This window comes from Phyllostomus discolor, chromosome 4, assembly GCF_004126475.2.
Source record: "Phyllostomus discolor isolate MPI-MPIP mPhyDis1 chromosome 4, mPhyDis1.pri.v3, whole genome shotgun sequence".
Lineage (NCBI taxonomy): Eukaryota > Metazoa > Chordata > Mammalia > Chiroptera > Phyllostomidae > Phyllostomus > Phyllostomus discolor.
In genome coordinates, this window is record NC_040906.2 from 114,552,272 (window position 1) to 114,575,350 (window position 23,079).

Genomic DNA, 23,079 nt, shown 5'->3' on the forward strand with positions numbered 1-23,079 from the left:
GAAAATGCCAAGGCCATGAAAAATAACCAAAATGCCCGTACTTTGAATATTGCCTACTATGTGCCAGGAGTTGTACAAGAGCCTCATGATTCTCACAGCTCTGAGAGGTGAGAGTCATTGGGACAGATGGGAAAACGAAGGTGCCACAAGAGGAAGTAAATTGTCCAAGGTCACACAACTGAAATGTGGGACACAACACAGGTACCACTCCTGATGCCTCAAGTCCTCCTGTCCCACTGCCTGAGGACGTCACCCAATGAGAGTCCCCAGATCCCTTACCCAGATCCACCACCTAATTCTTTTGCAGCAGGAGTAGCGAGGGCATGAAGAGGCTGTCTGCTAAGTCCCGTGTGCGATTCCTCACCCTAGCTTTACTGACAGCCGACCCTGCCCTCACATAGGTGTCCCCTGTAGTGGGCACATGCTCCCCCCAAAATATGTTGAAGTCCTAACCTCTGGTACCTGTGAATATGATTTTATTTGGAAATAGGGTCTTTGCACTTGTAGTCAAGTTAAGATGAGGTCACACTGGGTTAAGGTGGGCGCTAAATCCAGTGACCGGCATCCTTATAAGAAGGGGAAATGTTAGACCCAGACGCAGAGACACGCAGGGAAGAACACCATGTGTTGTTGGGAGCCAGGACTGCAGCGATCCGTCTGCAAGCCGAGGATCACTGGCAGCGACCACAGGCTGGGAGACAGGCATGGAACAGGCTCTCCTTCTGAGCCTCCAGAAGGAGCCAAGTGTCCCCCAACCGTGATTTCAGACTTCGGGGCTCCAGAGCTGTAAGGAGGCAGATTCCTGTTGTTCTAAGTGACTAAGTCCGTGGTAATATGGCGGCCCTAGGAAATGAGTGCAGAGGGACCCCCCCACACAGTAACTTGAATACACAGTTGCTCAGGCTCACACTTCCACTAGGCCACACAGCCCGCATTGAGTGACAGCCCTGCTCAGAGCACCCCCGCACCCAGCAGAGGACACACTTCCCTGCACGGGCGCTTGCTGCACTTGTCCCTCCTCCAGAAGCAGAAGCCTCCCTGGGGACAGAACCCTCTAAACGCCTCAAGGCTTTCTTCTTTGTCTCCCTTTCTGTTCACTCCCCAGCCCCCAGGCTCCCGTCTGACTTCCTCCCTCCTTCCCTCCGTCCTTCCCTCCGTCCTTCCCTCCCTCCTTCCCTCCCTCCTTCCTTCCCTCCTTCCTTCCTTCCTTCCTTCCTTCCTTCCTTCCTTCCTTCCTTCCTTCCTTCCTTCCTTCCTTCCCCCTCCCTCCCTGCCCCCCTCTCCCTCTTTCTCTCCCCCTTGGAGTTCACACAGCCCTGTTGCAAGGCCCTACATGTTTTCAGAGAGTTGCACGTCGTCGCCACCTGTTGCTATGGAGAAGCCTCTTTATCACAAACACTGAGTAAACAGCTGCTGCTGGGAGCCCCTTTCTGCTGGCCAGGGGTTTATTTGGAGAAAGTCAATAAGGAAAAATAAACATTCCCAGCCCTGTGTATATACAGCCTTGGGACTAGTGCTCCACAGAGGCTCAGGCCTGCCAGCTCCCCAGAGGGTCTGGCAGGCCGAGCCCCGCTCCTGCCTCTGAGCCCAGAATCTTCCACTCAGAGTTGGGGTGAGGGCCAGAGAGCCACCTTCCTCTGCCTGTAGGTCACTTTGCAAGCTGTACCCTCCTTGCCCTAGGCTGGGCTCCAGCTCCCAGGTCCTGGCTCCTCTGACCTGCACCTCTCCCTTCTAGGAAAGGGTGTGATGAAACACACCCACCCACCTGCAGCTTCCAGGTCACCCTGCCCGCCATCCAAGGGAGTCCGCTCTGTCTGCCCTCCCACAGGACGCTGGAATTCCTGGGAAGGACCATGGTCAATTTGGCTAGGATTCTCTCTTTGGCATCTTAGTTTCCATTGAATTCAACGTGCTAAGTGTTTAATAATCCAACACTCCATTCATTCAGCACATATTTATTTAACAACTATGACTATGTCAAGGGGCTGGCTGTGCTGGGCTATGCTGGCTCCTGCCCTCATGGTGCTCACGGTCTAGTGGAGAAGACAGAGTCAGCCACCCTGACGCAATTGGTTGAACATGTCCAGGTCTGTGAAGTGCAGTGCTGGTGGAGGAAGAGCACTAGGGGATGTGGAGATGCACTCTCCACCTTGCTAATCTCTACTACATGCATCAGCCCCGTGACTCCTCAGAAAAGCCCTGTGAGGTGGTAATATTTTTATTCCCATTTCACATGTGGGGAAGTAACTTAACTGAAGTCATTTAACTGCTAAGTGGGAGACTCAGGATTTAAATGCAAGACTGCCGGAGGCAAAGTCCCAGGCTCTAAACCACTGTGCAGTTCTGCTGGGCTTGCAACAGGAATACCACAGTCCTCAGAAAGCTCATGAGAAAAGCTCTCATGAAATGTTTACATGACAGGTGGGGACAAGGCAATGACAAGAGTGGCCGAGGAGGAATGCCAGTCATTCAGAGGACATCAGTGTGATAGAGAGGATGCAGAGGCAGGGGGTGGGGTGAGCTTTGAAGGATGGGTAGAATTTAGATAGGGCCAGAGGCAAGGGGGCAAGGGAGGGGGCTCCTAGGGGCAGAGTTGGGTATAGCCTGGCTGGAGTTGGGGAGCAGGAACACCTGTTTTGGAGAAGAAGGAGGTGACCTGCCACCTTGCTTCTCACCCCAGACCCCCAAGCCTCCCTTGGAAACTCAGCTCGAACCATACTACCCCGGCTTTGGGGCAGGACCCCATCCTCTCTCTGCTGCATGCCTGTGCGGCTTCCCTCCTGGTCTTCTTGCCTCTAGTCTTGCTCAACTCTAATCCACTTCCCAGCAGCCCCCAGGATCTTTCAGAAGCACAGATCTGATCATGTCACCGCCCTCCTCTGTGTCCTCTTCACAGAAGGATGGCATGCCGCCTGCCTTGCTCTCATCTCTTCCTTTTCCATGAGCACCCCGTGCACCAAGCATACAGAACCACTCAAGTTTCCCAAATGCATGGGGCCTCCTGTGCCTCTGTGCTTTGCACTTAGTCTTCCAACTGCTTGGAAATTCTTCCGGAAGCATCACATTCATTCACAAACTCTTAACAGGTAAAGACTATGTGCCTGTCACTGTTCTGAGTCCTGGAAACAAAACAGCAAACAAACAAACAAAAACTGAAGGCCCTTGTCACGTGGGGGACATCTACCTTGTCCCAGTGAGGGATACACTGAAACAAAAAGAAGAAAGAAAATATATGCACTAGCAGGTACTGCTGTGCTGTGAAGGAACACACAGCAGGGAGGGAGTATGCAGGCCTTGAGGCTACTGTGATGATTCTGAGTAAGGTGGGGAACTCTCTCTTAGGTTTTCCTGGGATCCCTCTGGCTGTTGTGTTGAGAATAGAATGAAGAAGGTAGCATGGTGGGAGCAGGGAGACAGGCAGGACTCGGGAACTCGGGGTTCTCACTCCCCACCAAGGCTGTCAGGTCCTCTGTCCAGGGTGTCTACCTCCTCCAGCCCCAGTCTCCCAGGGGTTTCCCGAGGGTAGCCAGGTAAGAGAGAGCAGGCCCTCCAGGTGCCATCCAGCCCCACAGTCCCGCAGCACATTCTGGTTGAAGGGCCCCTCTCTGCAGACCTCCAGACCTGGCACCGCCTCCCACCCTGACTCCCTTTGGGCTGCCTGCCCACTCGCCTCCCAAGGCTCTGCGGGGAACAGGAACCCTGCGGAGCCGTGATCCCCATATCAGGGGCAAGGGAATTAGCATTCCCAGGCTGTAATTATACCTTCCGCCCATGACACCTAAGGAAGCATCTCTTTACAAAAGCAGGTAAATTGGAGGCTCATGGGATTGTGGGGAATGAGTGTATTTTTAGCACATTCCCCTCACCACTCCTGATTGCCAGAATCCTGGTAATACCTCTGGCACCAGTGGTCTGAACTGGGGCTGAGGGACTCAGAGTGGGTTGGAGGGGTCATTGTGAAGGGGACCTGGGAGGCCCTGAGAACCTAGTTAAGGCAGATGAGAATCTAGGAAGGAAGCCTGGAGAAACTCGCTCTGACGGGGCGAGTCATTTATGAGAAGGGGGGAGCACATTTTAAAATTATATATATACCAATAACTATACTAGAAACAATAATAGTAATGATAGTTAACCCTTACATGGTACTTCTTAAGTACCGGGTAGTATTCTAAGTACTTTTTGTACATTAACTCAATTCTTACAGTCATCATATGAAGTAGGTACAGCGATTATCCCCATTTTGCAGGTGCGAAAATAAAGGCATAGAAAGTTTGTGTCATTTTGAGTCAGACATGGAGATACATGTACACATCTATACACACATAAAAGTTGGTTGACTTTAATGGGTGAATGAACGAATTCCCTAACTCTGCATTCCCCCGACGTTTACAAAGAGACCTAAAGTTTGGCCAATCACAAGCTCTGAAGTTAGAAAGTCCCTACCTTTGGGGGCGGGGCCTCCGGCCACACTTCCGGATCCTCCTGAACATCCAACAGCCCCACTCGGTGCATCCAGCCCTCTCTGGGTTGGTGGGCAGCCCCAACGTGCTCCTAAGCATAGAACACTGGAGCGAGAGGCTGTGGTGACAGGTTGGAGGAGCTGAGAGCAGAGTCCCTTGTGCTAGCAGGGTCGGTCTTCTGCCCATTTAGGGAACTAAATTTGGAATAGTGGATCTACTGATACTGGAGAAAATGTGCAGAGAGAGGAGGAGATGGAGGGATCAGGGTCTCCCTTGGTGTTGTCCAGCAGTCGCTTTTGTCTAGGGACACCCCTTCTCCAGCAAGGACATCAGCATAGAGAAGACGTGAGAGAGAGAGGGAGGCATGGAGAAAATGTGATTTTTAATGCAAGCCTCGACAATCAGCTATTTGTGATGGAATTTTATCTGTCCTGGTCTCTGAGGGACGAGAAGCGGGAGTTAGGGAAGAGGGGTCAGAAATTAGTATGCAGAAATATCTGATCAGCCAAAGTAATTTTCTTTAATAATCGTATTCATACTGCCTGCTCTCTGCTCACTAGAAGAATTAAGTATTTAATAGTAATATATTTCATCTGGCAGTGGTTCCGTTTCGTTAGGAACCGTGATGCTTCGTTGGGGTATGTGGGTGGTGGAGGTCTGATGGGGGAGACAGGTGGAAGGCGTCAAAGCCAAAAGAAATAGCTAGGCGAGCAGGAGGGCAGTGGGCACGGGTGGGCAGGAGAGGAGGCGCAGGAGAAGCTGTGTGCCACGGTGAGCCCAGCAGCCCTCTGAGAGGCCACGCACTTGCCTTCGCCGCCTGAGTTGGGCTGTCCAGCTCTGTCCGCTGGCTGCAGTTGTTACACCCCAGAGGCCCCTCTTCTGACCCAGTTCCTAAAGCTTCCTCTGTCACCCCCAAAGATAGGCCCTCCTGTGCAACCTCTGGCATGCCCCTCACCCCAGCTCTGAGACTGATAGAGTAGCTGAGCGGCAAGTCCTCTGAGGGTAGAATTACACAGTGAACTCCAGACCATGCTCCGACCCCCATGTCCAAGCTCCCAGAACTCCACGGCAGATTCTTGGAGCTGCTTTCATGTGTTCCCCAGGCCAGAGGTGAGCCTGCAGTTCCTGGCTCCTGCATGAGCAGTGCTGGCAAGAGAATCTGACAGCTGCCTCTTTGCCCCAGGGCTGCAGGAGCAGTGTGCTTTAGCTATTACATGATTTTAATAGTTAAAAAGCAGGCCCAGCGCGTGCCAGGGACGTAATTGATGACACCTAGCACTCGGGAACCTGATCCCCACTGGAGGCTTTGGAGGCTCTTCGCCTCCTCTGCCAGGCTCCCTGAGCTCAGCTGCCCCGGTGGAAAACATCAGTGGGGAAGGGGGAGTCCAGTGAGACTGGAGACAAAGAGAGAGAGGACTGAGCTGCAGACAGCAGAGTTCAGCTTCTCACTGTTCTTTTAAGAGCAAACTCCACAAACTGATGTGCAGTGATGCTGGCATTTCCAGGCGCCTGACAGGCTGGAATTAAACACCTGTCCATTAAACTGACAGCCCCAGGAAGGAAAGAGAGGGGGAGAAAAGGGAGAGGAGGGAGAGCTGGGAACCCAACCATAGGCTGGCTCCTTCCTTGCAGGAGGCAAGTTTCTGCCAGAGAGAGAGGTCAGGGTGGGAGCCAGCAGCCAGCAGCTTCTATGTGTCTATGCTCTCTAGTTTCTGAGGCAGACAGAGTGTAGCAGGCAGGCCCACTGCAAACGAATATTCAGACCTGGACCTTCTAGCTAGAGGAGAAGCATGTGATGCCCCCAGAAGGCTGGGCCAAGGAGAAGTTGGGAGATTTTTCCTCATTTGCTCAAAACTCCAGTGCAAAGGCTTGTGGTGCTCTGGGAGCCTCTGGGCCTCCGCCACACATATGCTCTTGGTCTGCTCTGAATCCTTTAGGCATGTACCAGACGCTAGGCAGCCGGTCCACACTGCCCTGAGACACCTCTTGGGCTATTGGACATTTGGGTGATCTGTCCCGACTCCTCAACTCAAGTGGAAGCTCCTAGAGAAAACAAAGCTTATCTTGTACTTCACAGCCACTCCCCTACAGTGCTCAGAGCATACTAGTGAGTGGGGTTGGATGGAACAGGTTTATGGATCAATGGGGTTCATGGATGGATGGATGGGCAGATGAACAACAGATGGGTGGATGTAATGCTGATAGTTGGGTGGCACATACCAGGACGACTGCACTGGTTGTTACAAGTTCTGTATTGGTTAGTGAAGAGTTGTTGCTCCTACCTTAATAAATGCTGCACGCTCACCCCACCCCCACCACCCTAGCCACTGCCCTGTGATTTGCTGGAACTCCCCAGGATTCAACAACTAAACATTAGCACTGGGCCCAGCAGGGGGCCTCAGGACTCTGCTCCATTGCTATGACCAGCGTCCATTCTGACTGGTGATTAAATAAGCTTATCATTTGAACCAACACCCTTGGGTGGACACATGAACAGAAGCCAAGACTGAATATTGAGATTAGGTGATCCTAGGGAAGGAAGGACTGGAAGGAAGTAGGGAGGGACAGAAACGCCAGATAGCTTATCAGGGTTTTGTTTTTGTACCCTGGCCACCACCTTGGGATATTCAATTGAGCTGTCTGAGCCTCAGTTTGCTTACCTCTCAAATGGGGACAATATCTGCCCTCCCAACCTTAGAGGGTGGCTGTGCCCAGTTGGAACCTGTCCCTCATTCGTCCGGTCATTATTCTTCGCTGTGTGCATGACCAGTTCTCTAACAGAGGATGAGCTTCTTGGAAACAAGGATGCTACAGAAACATCTTTATAGCCCAGCCCATGCTTCGTATTTGTTGAAAGGGTGGATGCAGAAGCAATGAAGGAGTGGATGAAAGAAGCCATCCCTGAGGACTATAATGGGGGAGAGATGCAGATGGACAGAGAAGGAAGGGAAGGAGAGCTCAGAAGGGTGCTGCTGCATACCAGAAGAGAGCTCCTCCCATCCTCAGCCACCCTCGCCTTCCCATGCCACCCTCGCCTGCCCTGGTGGTGCCTAAGTTTCAAGTGTAGCAAGCCAGCATAGGTTGGCAGAGAAAGAGCCCCAGATGACACAGGGTAGATCTGAGCGCTAGCACTGCCACTTTATCCAGACTCCCAGGATGAAAGACTGCAGTCTCTGGAAGCACCAGATATGAAATATGGGGTTGTCCCAGAGGAAAGAAGGGTACGTGTCGTAGGAGTAAGACAAGGAGCCAAAGGCTGAAGAGCCTCAGACCCTGCCCTTTGCCCTAGTCATACCCCTCAGCCTGTGTCCTATCTCAGATCCTCAAACCCTGCTGGCCGCCCCTTCCCAGGCCTCTCCTCTCCTTCATGGCCAGGGCCCACGTGGAAGGCTAGGGCTTTGCCTCCAGATCCTTCGATGTCGAGGCCCACCTCAGCCTCTTCCCAGCCCAGGACCACCCAACTCAGGACTGAATTATTTCCCATCGTGTATGATTGTCCATTTGCTGGTATGCGTGTGCACTGCAGCTGAGCGTGATCGTGCACGACATCTGTCACCCTCTGACTGCCAAGGTTAATACAGCCGATCTGTCTGGTAGGCCACTATTCTTTTCCTCAGAGCTTCTAGCAAGAAGGAAGCTGCCACAGGTGGGGGGTGGGGAGCAGCTGGCTGGACCAAAATGTGCGCAGCAGCACCCCCTGACCAGAATCAAACATGTGAGAGCATGGATTTCAAAGCCAGACGGAGCTGGGTTCAAATTAAAGCCCTGTTGTTTATTCCCCTTGTGACTTTGGACAAGTTATTTAACCTCTCTGAATCGCACACATTGGCCCTGCCCCCACCCCTTGTAGGGTTGTTCTGAGGAGTTTACAAGAACAGGCATGTGCAAGCTCTTCACAACTAAAATGGCGAGCAAAGGCTCAAACACTCGGGCGCTGTGTGGCTGCTGCTGGTGTCCTTCCCCTGGGCGGTACTGGTTCAGGTGCAGCTGAGAAAGCGGGTGGGACGACGGCCGGATCTGATTAAGGAAGGTTCTGCCACAGAGCAGGGTGATAATGTGCAGACTTCTAGGGGAGAAAAATTCTTTGCCATCTGTTTGTGTTAGAGCAGTGCTTTGCAGCTATTTCAGCTGGGCCCCGCTCCCTCGAACCCATCCTGAGCCCCTCAGGACTCGCTCGCGTTGGGATCCAGCACCATTCATCCCGAGGAGCAGCGGCCACTGTCTCCAGCTGCCCTCTCCTCCTCTGCTCCTCTGTCTCGTCTCACCGCCTCACCCAGACTGTAAATCTTCACAAACTGGGGTGGCTTCTCGTATTTCTAGTGTATCTTACAATGTTGAGCACTGAAGTTGGGGGGGTGCAATATGGAAAGGAAAAAATGAAAGGAAGAGGGAGACGGGGAGCAGGGGACGGAGACTGACTCGCTTTGGAGCCAATCCCTGATCTCCCGCTCTCGCTAATTTGAGTGGCCTCCATTGACTTGCTCCTCCTCTCAACGCCTCAGTCTCCCTACCTGCTAATGGAAACTTCCAGCACCTTCTTGGAAGAGAGAAACTGAGACTCTCAGTCCTCATTTCTAGCCGACTGCTATCCCCACCAGACCCATCTGTGCAGGGAGCAAGCCCCCCTACTGGACCTTGGGGTCCTCCACGACCTTGCCCCCCACCTTCCCCCACCCGTACCCTCACAGGGGCACCCCAGCTCCAGACCGTGTTTGTGAGCTCACCAGGAACCACAGGACACGGGCCTTTCTCTCTGCCGTAATGAAACCCTTTAATCATATTCAAATAGGTTACTGTTCAGGGGGAAAATAGAAATATGGATTTGATAGCAATAAATTTCCCTGGCTGGCTAAGCCCAGTTCTTAATTGTCCTGTCCCAGGGCTCGCACATTTCATTGTTCGTTAGGTGCTTAAGTCCCCACTCTCATTTTGTGGCGGTGACATTACCGTTGATGGCTCTAATACTCTCATAATTTGAAAGGGGATTTGCATGATAGAACGCAGAGTATTAAAAGAAAAAGAAACAAGGGAGAGAGAAAAATGGGGGGCAACATGGGAGGAGGAGCTCAGAAGGGAAGGGGGACGGTTGGGGGGGGGAGATGAGGAACTCAATCCAGCTTTCACCTTAAAAAAGTCACTTTCTTCAAAGTCAAATCATTGTTTTCATCAGAGGAAAAAAAAAAAAGGAAAGAAAGAAAAAAGCCGAGGCTGCACATTGGGCTGACTGGGCACTGGTATTCTCCTTATTGTTCCTAATGGTTATTAATTATTATTATCTGCTGCACAGGGCTCTGTGGACGTGATGTCCCCAATGTCCTTGGGGTGGAGTTAGGGGAGGGAGGGCATCAGGCTGACTCGGGACTGGGAGGGTTGATCCTGGGCCACGGGAAGATACAGATGGCAGGAGGAGTCGGGTTTGGGGAGGTGGAGGGCAGAGGGGACACTTCCTAGAAAGAAGGCCTCTGTGGGAGGGATCTCAGCCTCCTGGGTCCTGGCCAGCCTTTCTGGAGTTTCCTAGAAGTTTCTTTTTTTGAAAAGTCGGTGACTTGGGCACAACCAGCCTTGCTGGACACAAAGCAACTCTGGTCACTGGTGGGGTCTTCCAAGTCCCTTTTGCAAATTGGATTCCCCACCCCCCCGCCCCGCTGCCGTCCAGAGCAGGAAGGCGGAGCACAACTTTGGCTGGACTCCCATCATCAGGCATTCAGGGTCAGTGAACACTGGGCCAGGCTGCCCTTTCCTCCTGGCTGGAGAGTCAGTCTTGGGTTTCAATGACACCCCCCCACCTTCCCTACTTAACATCTTTCTTCCTAGGGCCAGAAGCTCTAGAAATCACAGCAGCCCTGGGTTTCTGGGCTTTGAGGGACAACTATGACTAATTCAGCTCCCATGGAGGTTTGTGTTCCAGGACACCCCAGGGGATCCTTGACTCTCCTTAGACAGGGAGAGAGTGTGCGGCTGGTCTCCTTGGACAGAAAGAGTGCAAGTGCCAGGGGGCACAGTAGGGTATGGCACGTGTGTTCCCGGCACCTACTGTGAAGGGGTGAGGACCATTGCCTCTCTGGGGTCATGAGTTCGGGTGCCTGGGCTCTCACTCCCCCGTGTAAACCCACCCCTCCAGTTTCGTCACTTTTTAATCATCACCATCACCCCGTGTGCCTGGCCCCTGGTGCCCTCCCCCGCGGGACAGAGAGCAGGGCCAGGGCCAGGCTGTGAGCTGCTCATGTGTCTTTGGCACCTCTCACACCTGCACCCCTCATGTTCCTGCCAGTTCTCAGCTTCTCCTGGCCAAGCCTCACCCCCTCCACTTCCTGCGGACTCTCTTCTGGATTAGAATTTTAAATCAAATAAATTCTGGGATTGGAAGAAAAGCTGTCTGCAGAGGGCCAATTCACACTCCTCCATCCCCCTCCTTTTGGCCTGCTGCTGGAATCCAGGGCCTGGGAAAGCACACCCTCAGGGCCTGCTCAGTCCCCTTGCCCCCCCACGTGCCCCTCAGCCTTTCAGTCAGCCCTTCCCTGTCTGCTGCCCTCTCTGCTGCCCCTCCCCTCACTCCTGCTCCCTCTGAGCCCAGGGCCACCACCAGCAGCCCTGGAGGACACCCAGTCCCTGAGGGGGGTGGTCTGGAATCAGCTTCCCCAGAGGAAGTTGCCCCCTGTGACTGCGGGAGTCTGGAGATCTAGATGATCACCCCCTGAAAGGGGCTGAAGTTGCAGGGTGAGGGAGGAAGGAGGAAAGGGACAGTGGGCTGCCACGAGGATGGAATCTAGAACACCCCAGAAAAAATTGTCTGTACTGGGCCATAAAGCCCTGTGTCAACCATTCTTAATTTTTATTATGAGGATCCGAGTGGAGAATGGACAAGTGGCAGCCCTGCCCTCATCCGTCCCTCCACCCTCCCAGAAGTGATGGAATGCCACAGACTCAGCCTCTCTGCTCCTCAGCCTGACTCCTGAATTCCTAACACTTTAGACAGGAACAGTCTTCAGAGGCACAGTCTGAAGCCACAGGGAAATGAACTGGGTACTTGGTGCCTCCCCCTTATCCCACCCCCAAGACCCCCAAGGAGAAGCTGTCTCCAGAAAAAGGAAAAAAAAAAAAAAGCCAGAGAGACAAAGTGATTCTTAAATATTTTCCTTCTCTGCAGTCACTCAGGGAGGAGGGGGTGAGGGGCGACAGAGACTGGAAGGGGGGACAAAGGGGGTTTAATAGGCTCCGGTGACAGCACAGTGTCCACATTGGGAAAAGATTAATGACGAAAATTAATCGCCTGACCTTTCTTTCCAGGAGCTGGAGGTGAGGCGGGCCATTAAAGCCTCTTATGTTGTAATTAACGTTGGAGGGGAGAAGAGAGCTGCCTTCAGAATGGATGTGATCATTTAATTAGGCTTAGGCGTAGGTGCCACAACAGGTCCGGAGAAGTCATAATTTAACTATAGCTTTAAATTACACAGGCAGAGTGGGGATAGCAGAGTTTGACGGCAGGAGAGCCTGCTGCGGAGCTCAGGAAAACAATTAAATAAACACCCCAAGTGAGGGAGAGAGATGGTGACAGAGAGACAGACGGACAGACAAAGAAAGCTGTAGGCACTGACAGCGAGGGAGGTCCGAAGCGGGAAGGATACGCGAGAAAGCACCGCAAAGAGAGGCGACATTAGGAGTCACGTGAGGGAGAGAAACGTGAGATCGCCGAGAGTTAGCAAAGGCCTGGAGGAGCGTGTGCCTGCGCGCGCGCGCGGATAGCTGCCTCGGAGCACGCTCAACTCCAACAGAGAAGCAAACAGCATCCACAAAGACACCGACCTTCGAGAATTTGCAGACACTGAGCTCAGAAGGTGGATGGGGCCAAGCATTTCACCCAGTCTTCGCCTCCGCGGGCGCCTCTCTCCCTACAATCTCTCTACTAGAGTTTGGGCGCGACGAGTCGCCCTCCCTTTCTAACCCGACTGTCTGCGGGTTCCCGAGTGCCACGCGGTACCCACGTCCTAGGGGACAAACAAGGCCCGGCCACGCGTCCTCGGGCGGGTGTACAGGCGTGGGGCGCGCGCACACGGGGTGCAAAGCCCCGACGGCCGGACTGGGTGAGCGAGCCGGGTCGGCGTGGTCCCGGGAAGTTCAAGGCCACAGCCCAGAGCGAAACGGAGGGGTAATGACCCGCAGTCTCTGGGGCGCCAAAGCTGGCGAGTTGCTCAACCTGCAGCATTAGTCACTGGGCGGCAGGAGCCGGACTGCCTGGAAAACGCGAACAGAGTGCTTCCGCGCTGGGGGAGGGGAGGAGAGGAGGTACAGGCGACTAGGCCTAGGCAGGGATGAATGAGCTGCGTGGTGGACCCGGGGGGCAGGGACGACATAGAAAGCCCGCGGGACTTTTATAGAGGTGTCATGCCACCAGCTTTGTTCAGGACTGTGGGAGTGGTCGACCCCCGAGTGGGTCAAAGAAAGGCTCCGGGTGGCCCCCCAGGACATCTGGGTCCTGGCTCTGTCATCAGACGCTGGTCACTGTTGGGGTTTTCTGGACCCAAGGGGACGGCAATGACCTCACTGTCCCCTCTCTCTCTAGTCCTTCAGGAGCCAGCTGGAGAGGACATTGCTGAAGGGAGCCTGGAGAGAGGGAGAGAGACCAAGAGATGGGGCTGAGGAGGTGGGGCAGGGTGGGACTTCCTATACCCTCCTCCAGGGACTGGGCTGAACCGGGGCTGCCAACTCTTAAGGTCTGGCCGGTGGAGTGCGCTTCTCCCTAAACAAGCCATTTGAGTTGGAAGCAGAGTTAAACATGAGGAAGAAGACAGAGGTGCCCCCCACCTTCCCACTCATTTACTAGCCCCCACCCCAAATAATCAAGCTGCAAGACCCTGCCTCCTGCCCCTTCTCTACGGAAAACACAAAAGCCACCAAATGGTCTCCTGTAGGACATTCTTACTCCCAGATCAAGGCAGAGTTTCCAGCTTGATTAAACATCCACAAATTCTCCAAATTAGTGAAACTCTCTGTTGGAACTTTGTCCCTGCCCCTCTAGTTAAGTAAATGATGACTTGATTGGTTGATTGATTGATTGATTGATTGTCTAATGGGGTTTTGGTCTCTTACAGCTCAGTACTTTGCTCTGAGAATGTCCAGCCTGCTTTGGGGACAAAGGGACTGGAAAGGGATGGAGGGCTCCTCTCCTCAGACCAGGCCTCCACTGACCCATGAGGCTTTTGGTCACATCTTCGCTGTGCTGGGGCTGCCTGTGTTGTGTGACTAACCAAAGGGCCTGAAATCCTAGATCTGGAACTCCTGAGGCCCTGACCTGAGTCAGATGGGGAGGCAGAGGCTGCCTAGCACCTGGAAGACCAGATGGGGAGTGTGGAGAGAAGGTGGGAACTAGAAAGGCAGGAAGGGAGGAGGGGGTGTTAGTAAACAGACAAGAGAAGAGGGGAGGAGCTCTGGGGAGAGGGGGGTGCCTGGACCAGGCCTTCTGGCTCCTTTGAAGCCCCTGTCCCCCATTCACTAAGTGGAACACTGCCTTCCCCACAGACCCCCAAATCCTAAGAGACTTTCCTTCCACTAAAAGACTGTGGACTCCAGGGACCCCTTCTCCTGTCCTTCCCATTTTGTTCTGGATAAAATCCGAATTGGTAAGAGCCTACAAGGCCCACTGTGCCCTGGGCTCTACCTCTCCATTTCAGCCTCATCTCCCTGTTCCCTCCTTACTCTGCTCCAGCCTCACCTCCCTCCTTCTCTCTCCCCTCCAACTAGCATTTAAGCTCCCTGAGGGCCAGACCAGGGCTGGCAGGTTCACTTGTTATTCTTCAGTGTCTAGAATGGTGCCTGGCCCACAGTAACCGCCAAGTAAGCATTTGTTGACTAAATCAGTCTTACGATTCTGTTTCTGCAAGCCCCCTACTCCCCAGCTGGGCCTGGCACACCTAGAAGGCCTCTCCCTCCCCTTACAGACCTCTTATCTCATGAGTTAGTTCTCTTTGGAATGCTTCCTTCTCTGCAGAGACCAGATTCCAATGTTTCTGGGAGGGTCTCCTAGGGAGGCAACAAATTACCCTGCAGCAAAATAAAAGTCAACCTTGGGATCTTTCACCCAACCGGCCAGGATGGAGAGCTCAGCCAAGGAAGGGCTGGGACTCACCTGGCCAGCAAGTGCCCCATCCCATCCTATTTAGGGCCCTTCCAGTACATTTCTGGGAAATGGAGAAGGAAAAAGCAATGGGAGAAACAGCTTTTCAGAATAGACAGCAGTATTATCCCCTTGGGATAAAATGAACAGAAGTGCAGGGGCCCTGTCTGGAGGAATTTGGTTAGAAAGACTCTAGGGGTGGGTGAAGGGAGGGTCTGCCTCTCCGTGAGAACAGCCCAGGCCACTGGCCTGTTTGTTTTTCTGTCTGACTGTTTGTTGGATGGGGGCGGGACAGATAAGGGCATGGAAACAACCTTAAAATAACCTCCACAATTCCCTAGACGCTGCCAGGACTGGGTGCTTGGCTCTAGTGTGGAGTTTGCAGGCTTGTATTGTGGCTGAGGGGGTGGGGTCATGGGCCATCCTGGCCTGTCTGTCTACACATGGGCATGCGCTATTGCCTGGTCTCCGGTTGCCCCCTTGTATGGCGAGTGAGCTGGAGTCAATTTCAATACTCTCAGCTGACAAGAGCAGGAATAAATACTCCCATGACTTGAGCTAAGAGGCAGGGCCCCAAGGAGGCATAGCAACTGCATAAATCCTGAAGATGCAGGGCTCAGGTGGGCCCCACAGAGCACAGGGTCACTTCCTGGGACTTATGACTCCTTAATTCAACACTTGCTTCCTCCCTCCTTTTATCCCTGCCCAGTTGCATCCCACACACAAGGCTTAGTCCTGGCCCCTGCCTCTGTGACCTGGGGGACTGGGCCTTCCCTGCAGAATGGGCTGGAAGCACAGTGATGCAGAGACTCTCTTTCTCTAGACTCCCTCCTTCCCCATCCCCACCCTGCAAGGCATTCACAGCCAAGGAAGCAGATCTCTCCCACCTAAGAGCAAACCAACACCTACTCTTTTCCACTCCCAAGAGGGGTATGGACGCAGGAATCACAGGGAAGCTCATTATAACCCGCCCCTCCATATCTGGGCCTCTCAGTGCCCCAGGTTCTTAGATAAAGTGCAGAATGAGGAACAGTTGTCTTGAAACCAACCTTTCAAGTTCCACTCCTTGGCCCTGGATTGGAGCTCTGACTCTATTACCAGCTCAGATCTGGGAGCTTGGCCTGGAGCAAAGTCTTCTCCTCTGCCTCTCCCCCAACCAAGGTATTGAGCATTCAGTTGAGTGATCCATCTCCTCAAAGGCGGGTCTGAGTTTTAAAAGAGGGGCTTTTTTTTTTTTGCCCTGGCTGCTGTGGCACAGTGGATTGAGCACCAGCCTATGAACTGGAAGGTCACAGGTTTGATGATTCCCAGTCAGGGCACATTTGTGTGTAGGGGGCCAGGTCCCCAGTTGGGGGCATATGGGGGGCAACCTATGGATTGATTGATGTTTCTCTCCCTCTTTTTCTCCCTCCCTTCCCCTCTCACTAAAAATAAATAAATAAAATGTTTTAACAAAATAAAAGAGGGGCTTTTTAAACCAAAGATTTTGTCACTAGGTAGATGTGTCAGGGTAGGGGAAGTTTCTAAAGCGGGGCTTTCTAATGGATGGCCCCTTGCCTCAGAAGGCCCCTTCAAACAACAGAGGTCTGTCAGTTGGCCCCTTAACTCTGCCATCATCACCCCAACCCCAAAATAGTTGGTGTCAGAGTTTTTAAATGTTTCTGAACTCAGGGAGATGGGTCCCAAAACTGTCAAATACAATAACTTTCCAAAGTTTTTAAAAGCATGTCATTCATTCTTTCAGACATGAAATATTTATTGAGCAACAAACACAAAGCACTGGGCACCCACACAAAGATGAAAATCAAGATAAGTATGACAATTTAGATTCCAGCTGTGTGGCTGGCGGTTTACAGTCTAGAAACTACTACCATTTAGCCATTCAGTGAGACAGACAAAGATCAGAAAAGGGATCGGACAAGGACAGGGAAGGGATAAGAGTAGGGTTACGCTATCACCTTTCTCTTCCCATTACCCCATGAGACAGATATGTACTATCCCTCTCTTGTTGGGTGGCTGAAGCTCATTGCCTTTTTCTCCATGACGGTTGTTAACTTCCAGCTTGGGCCTAAAGTTAGACTTGCAAATCACAATTTCAAGGAGAGTGGCTGTTCTGTGGCAAGTTACACAGAGACTATTGTTGATTGATTTCTTCAATAATTTAACAGGTATTTCCCAACCACAATTCCATGCTTAACAGAAAACTCCTAAGCCACAGACAGATGAAGGACATGGACATTCATTTGGAAAGATTGAGTCAATGGTGATGCTGGTTAAAGAGTTCTCAGCATCTGTGAAGGACACAGACGGGCAGGGGCAGGAGCTCAGGGGATGGAGGTTGCCCTGGGGTGGGGTGGGGATGGGCAGCAAAGGAAAGCTTCCAAAAGGAGGTGGTGCTTTAACTGTCCCTGCCAGGATAGGTATAGCTGGTACAGACTGGTAGAGTGAAAAGGGAAAAACTTAGGCATTCAGAAAAAGAGAAAGAACAGGATGGAAAACAGTGCATTCAGTTAGGCAAGTGGGAGTGAGAGGGAATGCTAAGTTTCACAGGATGTTGAAGGGACTGGTCTGGCTGGAGCGAGTTGTTGGGAATGGGACTGGAGAGGTAGGTGAATGGAGATTTGCTTGGAGATGACCTTGAGGCAATATTAGTCAGCCATTACCGCAGTAATGCTGCCTAGCAAATCACATAAACACTCCATGGTTTACAACAACAAGCCTTTGTTTTTCTCACAGACTGTGGGTTGGGCTCAAGGCTACTCCACATTCTCCTTGAACCAGCATTGCAATCACAGGAGCTCAAGAGACCAAGCCAAACAGCACAAACCTTTTTAATCTTATGCTCTAGTCACATTCACTGACATACCATTGGACGAAGCTAGTCACGTGACCGAGCCCATCGGCAGTGTGGTGGGAAGGGAGAGTCACACAGCAAAGGGTGTGAGTGTAGAATCCTACTACAGGCATGAAGAACTGGAACCAGTGATCCCCTTCACCTCAGCTGCTATACAAAAGCCACTGAAATTTCCTAAGTGGTTGAGTGGTATGAGCAACACCCTATGGTGGCTGAATCCCTCAGTTTCTGAAGCTCTCCCACAGACATCTTCCCACTTCCACCTTCAATCCACTGAAGGAGGTGGGGTGATCCTGTTTTTCAGATGATGAAAGGAGACTCAGAAAAGCTATGTGGCTCAACCAAATGACACAGTCGGAAGGAGATGGAGGTAGATTTAAACAGGGAATCCTTGAGCTCTCAGCCTGGAGCTCCTTGCTGTCCACGGTTGATCTAGAAAGCTAGACTGGTGGCTGTGTGCAGGATGGAGAGAGCCTGCAGGATGAGAGGCTGCAGGTGCTGAGAGCTGAGGGATGAGGCCGTGGTTCCAGCCCGGTGAGGAGGGCACCAGCAAGGCTGCTGGCAGAGGAGGGGAGACCAAGGTTTAAGATTTTATGGTTTATTTTTGCATTATTTTCTTTCTCTATTGAGGTATAATTTTCATTGAGTAAAAAGGCACAGACCTTAAGTATACAACTGATGATCTGTGTCAAATGTAACTGTGTTATCAACACCAAGTCAAAGTAGAGAACATTCCCATAATCCCAGCAAGTTTTCTGGGTGCCCCTTCCCAGTCAATCCTCCTTCCTCCAGGCAAACATATTTTGTACCCCTTATCACTATAGATTAGTCTTGCCTGTCTCTGTACTTTATATAAATGGAATCACACATTTGTTCTCTTTTGGGTCTGGTTTGTCTCACTCAGCATAATGTCTTGGAGATTCATCCACGTTGCTGCATGCTGCAGTAGTTTATTTTTATTGTAATACATATCCCACTGTATGAATTTACCACAATTTAATCCATTTTCCTGTTGGTGGACATTTTGAGTTGTTTCTAGTGTTTTGGCTATTACTAACAGTGCTGCTCTGGACATTCTAGGACAAATCTTCTTGTGGACAAGGTTCTCATTTCCATCCGGGTATAGCCCTAGGAGTAGAATTGCTGGGTTGTGGGGTAGAATCAGCCTTTCTGATCCTAGCAGCAGATACAGCAATCTATTCCAGGATGCAGGGCAGCAGAGAGGCCTCTGGAAAACCTCAGAGTAGGTGCAGTCTGTCCCTCCCAAGGTCATGCCCTCAGTGCCATGTTCATCCTCCTTGTCCCCACCACCACCACCACTGGCATTGTCCTGTTTGCAAAATCCAGCTACCCCCTGCCCTTTAACCCAGAATGCCCCCCTCCCACCTCCCTCAGTGAGCCTGAGCACTCATTTCCTCCCAGACTCATTGCTCTCCATCTCTGGAAGCTCCCCTCTGCTCCTTCACTTAACGCCATCACGGCTGACTGCCAGGGTGTGCCTCCCCCTCCAGAGAGGGAGCTTCTTGGGAGCAGGTTCTGCATCTTGTTCACCTTTGTGTCTTTGGTACCCAGCGCATAAGAAGTGAACAATAACTATTTCCTGAAAAAAGAGAGGGAGGAGTCTTCTCCTGACTAGAGTCAAACTCTAGGGGATCTGCTACACTCGTTCACATGAAGACACTAAGCTATTGAATTCCAGGGATAGTTGCATAGATGAGAAATACCTTAGCCCAAAGGACTGATAGTGACATTGACCATGGACTGCTGAGGAAAATATACGCATATTTTAGCTGGGACCCCTCACAGGGATGCACCGACATTATCATATGGGAGATTATGTCTGCGTGAGACCATTCTACGCATCTGCCATTGCGTCATCACCTCCACCGTCAGTGTGTGCCCAGCACTGTGCCAAGTGTGTTGTCCTGTTTAATCCTCACAATGACTGTATGCGGTTACTACTATCATCATCCCCATTTTACAGGCAACAAAGCTGAGGCACAAACAGATTAAACAACTGACCCAGAGACACAACACTACTAAGTGAGGAGCAGGGAGGGATTGGAGCTGAGGCTAGCTGCCTCCCCAGCCCGTTAGCCAGCCCACTGCCTGTCTGCGACCCATCGAACACCCTCATGGACAGACCTCAGCAGGGTGACTTGGAGGTCAGGGTCGCGGCCTGCTAGAGTTGTAGGGTTGAAGGTGAGCTCATTGAATTAACAGCAAAACTTAGATGAAGGCTGAGGGAAGTGAGGGGGGGCAAGCAGCAGCTGTGTGTGTGCCCATGTGCCTGTGCTCATGTTTGTGTTCAAGTGTGCATGTGCATATGCAGGCGTGGGTTTGTGTGTGCATACGTGTGTGTGCCAGGGCCACAGGGAGGGCAATCGATGTGAAGTTTCCTCACACGGTCAGCACACAGTAAATATTTGCAGAGTCGAATTAAAATGCTAAACAGAGTGCTCTACAAACGTGAGGCGTTATTATTACTATTATCTCCAAATTGCAGGCCTTAGGAAAAGAGGCGGCTGGAGAGTTGGCGAGAGAGTTAGTTAGCCTCCATTCACCTCCAAGCTGCACTGCGCTGGCTCCCCTGCACGGACACTTCCTGGGTGGTTTTCCTCCTGAGCTGGCTGAAGCGGGGATCTCACAACCCATGAGGATGGCAGTGACAATGACAGTAGTAGCTAACACGCAAGGAGCCCTCTGTATGAGCTGCCCTGGGCTGAGCGCTCTGCATGCCTGTTGTCCGTGTCTCCTCCCCAAGCAGCCAGTGAGGGGTGACCATCAGAACCTGAATGTTCCCAATGCACAGAGAAGAAACGTGAGGCTCACCGGGTTGTCTGAGAATGCGTGTGGGTATTGAGAGCCACTAGAGGACCAGGCCTGTACTTTTGCCGCCATATATACCCAAGGCCTCCTGCACAAGGTGAGCCCGAGACAGGTTAACAGGTGGTCAGGACCTTGCAGTGGACTGAAGAGTGTGGAGTGACAGGCTCTAGAGCTGGTGGTCAGCCCCAAGCGGGGCCCTTCATCTCCTACCACCTCGGCCCCCTCACTGGCAAAGTAGGATGAATGATTGTTACAGCAGAGGAACACTGTGAGGAGAGAACACATGTAAAATGCCCAGTATCTAGTGAGCACTCAAAAACGTTAGCCATTGTTGCAAATGTGGTAAGTTCTCACTTGGATTGAATATTTACTCCTTCTCCCACAAAGGAATGAAGTTAGGGTCAGACCACTGGTGCACGTTTAGGAGTCACCTAGCCCAACCTCCTCCGGTAACGGGTGAGAAAAGCGAAAGCCACAGTACAGAACCGAGGGCACATGATCCACAAGTAGCGGGGCTTGGATACAAACACAGATTCTGTGTGCCCTGGCAGGGCTTCTCCGCCTGCCCACAGTGCCTCCAATGGGGGCTCCGACTGCTCTCACAGAGCTGGCCTGAGGAAGTGGAGGGGACCAGGACAGGCGGGGAGGGTGCCAAAGCCCCAGCCCCTGGAGGGGGCAGCAAAGTTTGGGGGAGTGCAGCTGCCACATCCTCCCACAGTGGATGCCAAACAAGGAGGTCAGAGAGTGGGCAACCCAGGGGATTATGGGGGACAATGTCATTCCTTAAGGCCCAGAGCCCCTCAACCTTCCTAGTCTCATGGGGGAAAGCGCCTTTCTCCTCCCTGCTCCCCCAGCCCCGCTAGTGTGACGGCCTTCAACAGTTCGAGAGCCACTGACCGGAAGAGACAGAGAGAGAGAAAGAGAAAATGATCCTGGGCCATGTGCTGGCCCTCAACCCTCTGCCCTGGCCCTGACTGCCACTGTCCAAGGCCCTCATCCTCAGCACCAGTCGCCCTCCCTCCCGACTGCCACATAAACCCAGAGTCCACAAAACTCCCCTGTCAACATGCCTCCTCCCCGGAGGTCCAAGGCCTTAAAACTTAATAGTCTCTCAAATGCTGTAACGCTAGAGGGGGCTTTTATGGACTCAACAGGGATAATATTATGAAGGGGTGTTAGCTGCCTAAAGTGGGCTGCTCACAGTGGGCCACTGGTCCCCAGCCCCTCACACGCTTCAGGCAGCCTCCGAAGGGCCCCCTCCACTGAGAGGGCCACCAGCTCTCACACCAAGTCCCGCAGCCAGTCAGCCCCTCAGCCTTCTAACAGGTTATTACAGAACAGTTCGCTACAAACAGGGACCTGGTGGGAGGTTGGGACCCCTCTGGCCCTGGCTCGATTGAAGCTAGACCAGTGTGTGGGGGGGTGCAGGGGAAATATCTTGGTGACTAATGAGTGGGCAATTGAAAGCTCCCTCATGTCAATGGGGAGCAGATGGGGAAGGAGGAGAATTCCTGAGGCCTGGCCTCAGAGGTATGGGTGGTGGGAGGGAGGGTAGGGTGGGGGACCTGTGTGGGGTCAGCAGGTGGGGGAGGGGAAGGAGGGCGGCCTGGCACCAGCTGTCACCAGCAGAGGAAAAGGGCTTCTGGGGCCCAGATCCAGGGGCGGAGACAGTGGGCCAGGGGTGAGGCCACAGTGTGTCCTGGGCCACTCTGCTTTTTTCTTCTTGTCTTCCAAGCGCCGTGTTTTTCTGTTATTCCCTTCCTCCTCCATTCTCCCTTTCTTGCCTATTCAGCATGTGCTTCCGTGTCAGTCCTGCCCTGCTGTCCTCCTTCTCTTCCTCCCTGCTCTCCCTTCTCGACGCCCCTTCTCTCTTACTACGGAGACACCACAGATAGGGCTTCTGCCCAGACTTCAGTGGGAGGGGGTGGCTCCCCCCACACACAAATAAAGAAAATACTAAATAACACTAAATAAATACCCTGGCTGACTTGCCAACAGACACACATGCTCATGCTTCTCCCAGACACACATGCGCACACACACAGGCGTGCACACATATTTTCTTCATTACCTCCTCTAATACTGTCTTTCTTCCATCTTGAGTTCAATGTTGTTTTTTGTCTCTTTTTGACCCTCCCCCTCCACTTCCCCTCAATTTATTCCAGCTGTGAAAACCTCTTTCCCATCTCCTCTGTCACCCCGGCAGATAGGTGAGTGGCAGGCAGAGGAGTCCACTCCACAGCCACTGTTGGTAATCGGTGCCAGATGTCGAGCTGGCCGCCAGCCCAGCCCCAGGCAGGACTCCCGCGCCCGCCACAGCATCTGGGTGTGAAAGGCGAGCTACAGCCCAGGCCGAGGTCTTGGTGGGATCAGGAGCCCCGGGTGGGGAGGGCCGGGTCCGGGGACTGCAGGAAGGAGAAGGCTGGGGTGCAGAGGATAAGGGTGTAGGAGCCCCTCGGAGGAAGGTGCTGGCCACCGACAGGTTGGCTGGGAAGACGGAAGCCAGGACAGTCCAGAGACCAGACCCTGAAAGGAGGCCTCCCGTGGCCCTTGCCAGCCATTTTATTTCCCGGGGGTAAAAGATTTGCTGCTCCTGTTGTTTATAAATATATGTATCTGTTAAAAGACAAAAAGCCAGTCATAACACTCTAGATCCTCCACAATTATTCTACTAACAGTAATGAAACCAGTTAACATTTATGGAGAATTTTAGGTGCTTTCTGAGTACGTGAATCTAGCCATCCTCCCATTTAACTGTCACAACAACCCTTCAAGGAACCATGATTGTCCCCATTTTACAGATGCAACAAAAGAGGCCTAGGGCC